The 10,107-nt window shown below is 40.6% G+C and overlaps 1 pseudogene; it reads right to left on the bottom strand.

Moving 5' to 3' along the window:
- Positions 1-2,296: 2,296 nt before the first annotated feature.
- On the bottom strand, positions 2,297-3,946 carry LOC101018937 (annotated as a pseudogene).
- Between the last annotated feature and the right edge of the window lie 6,161 nt (positions 3,947-10,107).

Here is a 10,107-nt window from a genome sequence, read left to right as displayed (position 1 = left end):
AGACTTAAATATCAAATCCCAAAGTATAAAAACCCTGGAAGACAACTTAGGCAATACCGTTCAGGACATAGACAAGGGCAAAGATTTCATGTTGAAGATGCCAAAAGCAATTGCAACAAAATCAAAAATTGACAAATGGGATCTAGTTAAACAAAAGAGCTTCTGCACAGCAAAAGAAACTATCAACAGAGTATGCAGACAACCTACACAATGTTAGAAAATTTTAGGAAATTATGCTTCTGATAAAAATATAATATGAAGCTCTATAAGAAACTTAAACAAATTTACCCCATTAAAAAGTGTACAAAAGACATGAACAGACACGTTTCAAAAGACGTACATGCTGCCAACAATCATATGAAAACAAAGTTCAACATCACTGATCATTAGAGAAATGCAAATCAGAACTACAATGAAATACTGTCTCACAGCAATTAGAATGACTATTATTAAAAAGTCAAAAAATAACAGATGCTGGCTAGGTTGTAGAGAAAATGTTTGGTTATACACTGTCGGGAGTGTAAATTAGTTCAGCCATTGTGGAAAACAGTGTGGTGATTCTTCAAAGACCTAAAGACAGATATACCATTTGACTCAGAAATACCATTATTAGGCATATAACCAAAGAAACATAGATTATTCTACTATAAAGACAAATGCACGTGTATGTCCATTGCAGCACTATTTACAATAGCAAAGACACGGAATCAGCCTAAATTTCTGTAAATGATAGACTGGATAAAGAAAATGTGATATATATACATAATGGAATACAATGCAGCCATAGAAATTAATGAAATCATGTCTTGTGCAGAGAACTGGATGGAGCTGGTGGCTTAGCAAACTGATACAGGAACAGAGAACCAAGTACCACATGTTTTTACTTATAAGTGGGAGCTAAATGATAAGAACACGTGGACACATAGAAGGAAACAACCCACACTGGGACCCTTCAGAGAGTGGAGGGTAAGAAGAGGGAGAGAATCAGGAAAACTAACCAGTAGGTACTAGGTTTAATGCCCGGCTGACAAAATAATCTGTACAATGAATCCGCGTGACACAAATTTACCTATGTAACAAATCTACTCTTGTAACACTGAACTTAAAACAAAAGCAGATAAACTAGTGTTAAGAATAAAAATGTGCAGTAACATCCACAAATGTCCTCTCTTGTTCTAAAATCTATACAATTGTTTTCAAGACTGGAAAATGCAGTGTATATACATATATATACAATGGAATATTTTTCAGCCATAAAAAATAAGATTCTGTCATTTGTAACAGCATGTGTGGCAATTGAAGTCATATTAAGTAAAATGAGCCAGGCACAGAAAGATAAACTGCATGTTTTCACTTATTTTCTGGGAGCTAAAAATTAAAACAAACTAATGGAGATAGAGAACAGAATGATGGTTATCAGAAGATAATAAGAAGGGCAGTGTGAGGTGGGGGGAGTGGGGATGATTAATGTTTACAAAAGTATAGTTAGTGTATTGAACTGTAATGAATAAGATCTAGTATTTGATAGCACAACTGGGTGTCTATAGTTAATAATAATTTAATTATACATTTTAAAGTAGCTAAAAGTACAATTAGGTTGCTTGCAACACAAAGGAAGGATAAACACCTGAAGTGATAGATACCCCATCTACTCAGATGTGATTATAATGTATTGTATGCCTGTATCAAAATGTCTCTTATACCCCATAAATATATATACCTACTACATACCCACAAAACTTGAAAATAAAAAAAGAACAAAATTGAAATACACCAAAATGTTAAAAACACACACAAATATTTAATCACGGTAGGATATTCTGGCACTAACTGTAGCTGAGTTTATAAGAAATAGAAAAATCATTAAGATTTATAAGATATTTTAAAAATAATCATTTACATCAAGTGCTTAAAAGCTCTATATGAGAAAAGCAATTCTCCACTTTATAACACCTACGGTTTATATTGCATAACACAATTAAACAAAATAGCATTCTGACCAATGATAAACAATTTATAGAAAAATTACTTGCTTAATGTTTCATTGTAAAGTTAATACTTTGACCAATATTAAAGATTTTAAAACTCTATTCTGACATTTCCAGAAGTAATAACTCAGCAAAGTAATATTTATAATGCTATTTATTAAATTGAAAGAAAAGATGACACATTGAAGGTTTTACTTAAAAGGATATTTAACTCACTAATTTGATTTGTTACGATTTGAAAACTACATTTTCTTCTGTCCTGGATGACAATGAGGTGAAAACAGCTTTCCTAGTTCTGAACTTCCCTTTAATGGAAAGCATTATGGAATTTCAGCGGTGAATATCATCTGGTTTCTACTCAAATCCCAGTTCCAAGAAAATGAGAGAGAGGATCTAGTATACAAATTGTGTTTCAGGCAAGAAGTTTCCAATCTCAAGTATTTCATGCCAACAACTTATGTTATACTAGCTGTTCCACCATTGAATACTAAATGATTATTGAACTATTGAAAACAAGCAAAGATAACAGTACCCTATAACAGTAACAGTTATAGGCTAAAGCTATTGTCATCATTCATTACTAATTTTACATAAACTGTCCAAAGTATGTGTATAAACATTTATGCAGATAAACTAGTGTTAAGAATAAAAATGTGCAGTAACATCCACAAATGTCCTCTCTGTGTTCTAAAATCTATACAATTGTTTTCAAGACTGGAAATCTGTACACCCTGGCTTCACATTAGAAACACATCTGAATGCACATATGCTGTGGAGAATGTCAAAACTGACCATCTCATAAAAGCAAAAACAAACTTATTGAGCTTTTATTATTGTTTAATCCTCTAATTAGACTGAAAAGGAGACCACTGAATACTAAAATCAGGTATTTGCTAATTAGTGTTGATTTATACTAGTCAAAGTTACCCCTCACAAACCAACAGCTGAACCAGGATAGTCCTTTGTGGTTCATTGTCTATTAGGAGTTTGTTAATTTTTCAACTGAAGTCTTTATTTTTCCTGTTGACTTAAACATATGTAGCGCAAACAACTCTGTATCTGAGGTGGCCTCTGATTCAGACTTTGGAACTCCTTTTTCAAGTTCATCTTGGATACCAACAAGCAAATTTTTCTTTTTCAGAGCGTCTGCTATGAGGGGACCAGGACCAGCAGCACCCACTGACTTGGGCTGTACATCTTGCTCTGACGTTTTTACTGACTAAAGTTCTACACTGATCATATCTTTAAGAATCTCTAACTTTTTTGCCATGTCAGCTTTTTTTTGGATTGTTCTTAGCCAACGTCTTTCCAGCATTGGCTTTTTTCCATCCTCACCCTCTAATCAGATCAGTATCAGATATACTTTGGTGGAGTCCCAGTGGAGAGGGGAGCTAGAGTGGCGGGAGAGGTGGAGGGGATGGTGGTGTGGTAACAGATGTGGTAAAATCTAAGTCACTTTCAATGAGATTTTCCTGCTATTGCTGAGTCACAATTTTGGTAATCTGGGCTCTGAGAGCAGCAAGTTCATTTTCAAGAGCACAAATCTTCTGCAGTGCCTCCTCATTTACCAGGCTGGGGTCTTCAGCTGAGGCTCTTCTTGAGACAAGTCTGGTAAGGAAATCTGTCTGCTTGGGGCCTTCTTAAAGAAAAGGTCATCGTGAAAGGATGGCCTTGACCTGGCTTCTGTTCTTGGTCTTGTTGAACACTCTCCTTTGGCTACCCATTCAACAGCCACAAAAGACACCACTGCCTCCTCTCCTGGGTGGTTGGGACCCGATTCTGTTGCATGGCAGGTAAGCTTGGACACTGAATCAGAGATAAATTATTAATAGTAACAATTTTCTTCATGATACTTAGAGACAAACCATATGGCTTCCCAGGCCAAAATACTGATTCCATGCTTATTCCAACTTGTTGGAAAATCATCCCAATTAGGCTATTAATCCAGCCAAGCATTTAGATGCAAAGTGTCCTCAAGTACTTGAGGGATACATAGCAGTGTATGGTCCAACCATCTCACTCAGACATGCAACAGCCAGCACCTTCTCCCCTTCTTGTCTTGTTTTCCTTGATTTTTTAGATATAATTTTCTTCACCTCTCTAAACATATTTTATTTTTATTTCTTATTGGTACATAATATCTGTACATATTTTGAGGTATATGAGATAATTTATTACATGTGTAGACTTTGTAATGATCCAGTAATGATATTTGGGGTAGCATCACCTCAAGTATTTTTTTATTTTTATGTATTTAAAACATTTCAATTCCTCTCTTCTAGCTATTTTGAAATATACAATGCATTGTTGTTAACTATGGACACCTTACCTTGCTATCAAGCATTAGAAACTCTTTCTTCTGTCTAACACTATTTTTTTACCCATTACTGAACCTCTCTTTATCACCCCAACGCCAACCCACACAAGTTTCCCACCTCTGGTATCTATCATTCTATTCTCTACCTCCACAAGATAAACTTCTTTAGCTCCCACATATAAATGAGATTATATAATATTTGTCTTTCTATGCCTGGCTTATTTCACTTAACATAAGGACCTTCAGTTTCATCTATGTTGCTGCAAATGACATGATTTTATTCCTTTTCGTGTCTGAATAGTACTCCCTTGAGTACCACACTTTCTTTATCCATTAATCCATTGATAAACACTTTAGTTAATTCAATATCTTTGCTATTGTGAATAGTGTTGTAATAAACATGCAAGTGCGGGTATCCCTTTGATATACAGATTTCTTTTACTTTGAATAAATATATAGTACTGAGATTACTGAATCGTATGGCAGTTCTATTTTGCCTTGTTAGTTTTTTTTTTTTTTTTTTTTAATTCCCATAATCTCCATACTCCTTTCCCATAGTGGTTATAATACTAATTCACTTCAACCAACAGTGTATAAGAGTTTCCTTTTTTCTCCATACTTACCAGTATTTGCAATTTTTTTCTTTTTTTAATAATAGGCTTTCTAGTGAAATAAAAGAGGACACAAACAAATGGAAGAACATACCATGCTCATGGATAGAAGAATCAATAGAAATGGCCATACCTGCCCAAGGTAATTTATAGATTCAATGCCATCCCATCAAGCTACCAATGAGTTTCTTTACAGAATTGAAAAAACTGCTTTAAAGTTCATATGGAAGCAAAAGAGTTCGTGATCTCCAAGAGACAATCCTGTCAAAAGAATGCTGAGGCATCACGCTACCTGACTTCAAACTATACCTACAAGGCTATAACCAAAACAGCATGGTACTGGTACCAAACAGAGATATAGACCAATGGAACAGAACAGAGTCCTCAGAAATAAATACCACACATCTACAGAGCCATCTGATCTTGACAAACCTGAGAGAACAAGAAATCGGAAAGGATTCCCATTTAATAAATGGTGCTGGAAATTGGCTAGCCACAAGTAGAAAGTTGAAACTGATCCTTTCCTTACTCCTATACCTAGGTAAATTAATTCAAGATGGATTAGGAGACTTAAATGTTAGACCTGAATACCCATAAAAATCCTAGAGGGAAAACCTAGGTAGTACCATTCAGGACATAGGTATTGGGCAAAGACTTCATGTCTAAAAAACACCAAAAGCAACAGGCAAAAAAGCCAAAATTGACAAATGGGATCTCATTAAACTAAAGAGCTTCTGCACAGCAAAGAAACTACCATCAGAGTGAACAGGCAACCCACAGAATGGGGAGAAAATTTTGCAATCTACTCATCTGACAAAGGCCAATATCCAGAACCCACAAAATCTCAAACAAATTTTACAAGAAAACAAACAACCCCATCAAAAGTGGGCAAAGGATAAGGAAACAGACATTTCAAAAAGAAGACATTCATACAGCCAACAGACACATGAAAAATGCTCATCATCACTGGCCATCAGGACAAATGTGCAAATCAAACCACAATGAGATACCATCTCACACCAAAGTTAGAATGGCGACTATTAAAAGTTAGGAAACAACAGGTGCTGGAAAGAGGATGTGAGAAATAGGAACACCTTTACACTGTTGGTGGACAAACCAGTTCAAGCATTATGGAAAACAGTATGATGCATTCCTCAAGGATCTAGAACTAGATGTACCATATGACCCAGCCATCCCATTACTGGGGATATACCCAAAGGATATAAATTATGCTAAGCATAAAGACACATGCACACGATGTTTATTGCAGCACTATTCACACAAAGACTTAACCAACCCAAATGTCCATCAGTGACACAGATTGATTAAGAGAATGTGGCACATATACACCATGGAATACTATGCACATAAAAAAGGATGAGTTTGTGTCCTTTGTAGGGACATGGACAGCTGGAAACCATCATTCTAGCAAACTATCACAAGAACAGAAAAACCAAACAATCAAGCATGTTCTCACTCATAGTGGGAACTGAACAATGAGATCACTTGACTCAGGGAAGGGGAACATCACACACTGGGCCTATCATGGGGAGGGGGAGGGGGAGGGATTGCATTGGGAGTTATACCTGATGTAAATGACGAGTTGATGGGTGCAGCAGACCAACATGGCAATGGCACATACATATGTAACAAACCTGCATCGCTATACATGTACCCTACAACTTAAAGTATAATAACAATGAAACAAATTTAAAAAAAAAAAAGAAAGAAAGAAAAAGAAAAGTCACAATATACAGGGAAGTAAACAAAACCCATCTGATGACAATTAAGTTTGTAGGCATGAATCGCTAGACCCCTAGGTAGGAATTTAGGTAAGATAAAAAAAAATTGAAGCTTGGTCCCCAGTGATAAAAAGGATGGTTGAGAATAGAGAGTAGCAATATGCTTTGATGGTGGATCAAAGAAACCAGTAATGTTCAGTAGAGAGAGTTTCTGCATCAGACAAAGTGCAGCCTCCTTTTGATCATCTGGCAGGAGGAAGGCATCTCAGGTAGGGAGCAAGAAGTCCAAACCAGTTATTAGGCGCTCAGGAGTGGGTAGTCATCCACCGCTGTGACTCAACGTTTCTGCCCTAGTTAAAAAATAAAGCATCAAACCATGGAACACAGGCCAAGGGTAAGCTGTGGGAACGCCCAGGTCTGCTCTGTCACTCTGCAGGATCCTGTCCACACACGCACCAGGAGCGGCCGGTGGTGCCTGGGGCCATTTTGCTTCCCTCCCACCTGCCCTCTGCTGCCACAAGTTCAGCCCCACCTGCTTTGTCTCCCACCAGCCCAAGGAGGTTCCCTCTCTGGTCCTCCTCGTGGTCCCATGGGTAAAATGGACGAGCGTGTCCACTGCTTCTGTTCCCGCAGTGATGTGAGGGACTGAAGGGCTTTGAACACTGTCCTAAGGGAAGGGGCCTGGGCACTGACTTCGTTCCCTTCCCACCTCCTGCTCAGAGCCGCTCTCCCAGACCTCTCGGCCCTCACCGTATCCCCAGCTCCTCCGATCAGCCTTTTGCCTACTGAGGGCAACCATGTAGGCCAAGCACAGGGACTGCTACGGCCGCCCATTGCCTCTGTCTCTCCATTTCTGCTTGGTGCTAACCCGGAGACGGGGCCCCTGTGTGACCTCGGCGGGCGCCTCCTGGGTTCGGACGCGGTTCGTCACAAAGCGCGTTCCTGCCCTGGAACGCCCGAGGAGACAGCCGCGCAGGCCCTGCACTGCGCACTCCGGCCGTTCCGACGGAGAGAGCGCTGCACGCGTGAAATGACTCGGTGCCGCCCGGCATCTCCGTCTCCCCAGCGAGTGCCCGCTCGGCGCCACCCTGCAGCCCTGGCTGCTCTGCTCTTCTTTCCTCCCATCCGCCCTCCCTTTCTGGACCCACACCACGCCCTGTTCCATCCCACCTACTGTCCTTCTGCCCCATCTGCTACCCGCTCCTGAACCAGTTCGTGCCTGGGTCCACTACCCTCTGTCGTGGGCATCGGCCCGCCGCACCTCTTCGTATGCGGAATCTTCAGAAGGGCTGCATCTGCCGCCCCGCATGTCCGGCTGGGGCCCCAACTTCCACCACATCCCTCCCTAACCCCAATGCCCCCCGCCCAGCTCTGCTTCTAGAGCCTGCCTGCAGCCCGCCCTCGCCCCCGGGCCACCCACGCAGCCTGACGATCCACGACCCCATGGAGAAGCTTTCTCCCTGTAGGGACCGTGCTCGGCCATGAGCGACCCCGAGTCCCAATGGCCTGGCTGTGGACACGGGACGAGGACCACGGACACCCACCCTCGGCCTCCTGCCTGCTCAGCCAGCCGGGCCCGCCTGCATTTGGAACTGAGCTTCCCTGTGGGCCTTGGTGTGGAAACCCCGAGCAAACTGCTGGCCCGAGACGGAGAAGGGAGAGACGAGGAAGCTGCTCTGCTCACAAGTGAGGGAAACCACCGGCTAAGGTGAGGCCTAACCACACATGCCCATGACCCTGCCTGTCTCAGACAAAGCCCCTTCCTGGAGGGGTAAGGGCTGGATCCAGGAAGCTGGGGCTGTGGGAGTGCTGCTGCTGGAGACGGTAGAAGCACGCCAGGAGAGGCACGAGGGAGCAGAGAGCGCATGAGCCCGGCTGGAGCAACGCCAGCCATGGCGGACACCCCAGGAGAAGGTGACCCAGATGAGGTCTGTCAGAGTCCAGATCTTGCAGGAGCTGTACCTCAAAGAGCTACCAGCCCGGAACGCCTATGTCCCGCATCATCACGTGAACCTCCACCAGGTCCACAGATCGGTGGAAGCCTGTGGGTTCCGCATGGTAACCTGGAGAGCCTGAGACGCGATTTCGGAATCCATTCACCACGCCACCCAGGGACCAAGGAAGAAGGACCCAGACACAGACTGAAAATCAGGAAACCGATTGGGACTCAGAGCCTCACCAACCCAGAATGCCCGGATCGCAGGCTGAACCACTGCAGGGTCTGCAATGACACTGCTCTGTGCAAGGCTCAGATGTGGAGCCTGGGAGACGTTTATCGCCACCAGTGACATCCCAGCGGTGGAGTGAGGCCCGGATTTCACCTCCCTATTGTGCACTGCCCCGAGAAATAAATGTTATTTTAAAGCCAAATAAATAAAACTAAACTAAAAATAATAATAATAATAAAAATAATAATAATAATAGGCTTTCTAATTGGAGTATAATGATATTTCGTTGTGACTTTTATTTGCACTTTCCTGGGAATGAGTGATGTTGAGCATTTTTCTACATACTTGTTGATCATTTCTATGTCTTCTTTTGTGAAATGTATTCTTATGTCCTTTTCCCACTTCTCCATAAGATAATTTTTGTTTTTTTACTGTTGAGTTGTCTCAGTTTCTTGTATATAGTCTCTTGTTGAATGAATAGTTTGCACATATCCAATTTAAGATATGGGCCCTTCACTCTGTTGATTATTTCCTTTGCTGTTCAGAAGTCTTTTAACTTAATACAATCACATTCATCTATTTTTTGCTTTTCTTGCCTGTGCTTTTGAGGTCTTAGCTATGAAATATTGGCCAAGACCAATGCCCTAAAGTGTTATTCTTATGTGTTCTTTTAGTAGTTGTGTAGTTTTAGGTCTTATGTTTAAGTCTTTAATCCATTTTGAGTCGATTTTTTATATGGCAAGAGATGGGGATCCAGTTTCATTCTTCTGCATGTGGATGTCCAGTTTTCTCAGCACCATTTATTGAAGAGAGTACCCTTTCCCCAATATGTGTTCTTGTTGCCTTTGTTGAAAATCAGTTGGCTTTAAATATGTGGCTTTATTGGATTTTTTTTTCTGTTCTGTTGGTTGACATGCCCGTTTCTATACTCAAACAATGCTGTTTGTATTATACAGCCTTGTAATATATTTTTAAAGTCTGGTAGTATAATGCCTCTAGCTTTGTTGTTTTTTTATCAGGACTGCTTTGACTAGTCAGGCTCTTTTTTTCTATCCATATGGATTTTAGAATTTTTTTCCAATTGTGTGAAAGATAACATTGGTATTTTGATAAAAATTGTATTGACTCTGTCAATTGCTTTGGGCCATATAACCATTTTAATGATATTAATTTTTCTGATGTATGAGCATGGGATGTCTTTCCATTTGTTTGTGTTGTCTTCAATTTCTTCCATCAGTGTTTTGTAGTTTTTCTTGTAGTGTTTTTTATCTTATTGGTTGA

Source organism: Papio anubis, chromosome X (assembly GCF_008728515.1).
Source record: "Papio anubis isolate 15944 chromosome X, Panubis1.0, whole genome shotgun sequence".
Lineage (NCBI taxonomy): Eukaryota > Metazoa > Chordata > Mammalia > Primates > Cercopithecidae > Papio > Papio anubis.
The sequence above is the reverse complement of the archived record's forward strand: the minus strand, read 5'-3'. Positions and strand labels throughout refer to the sequence as shown.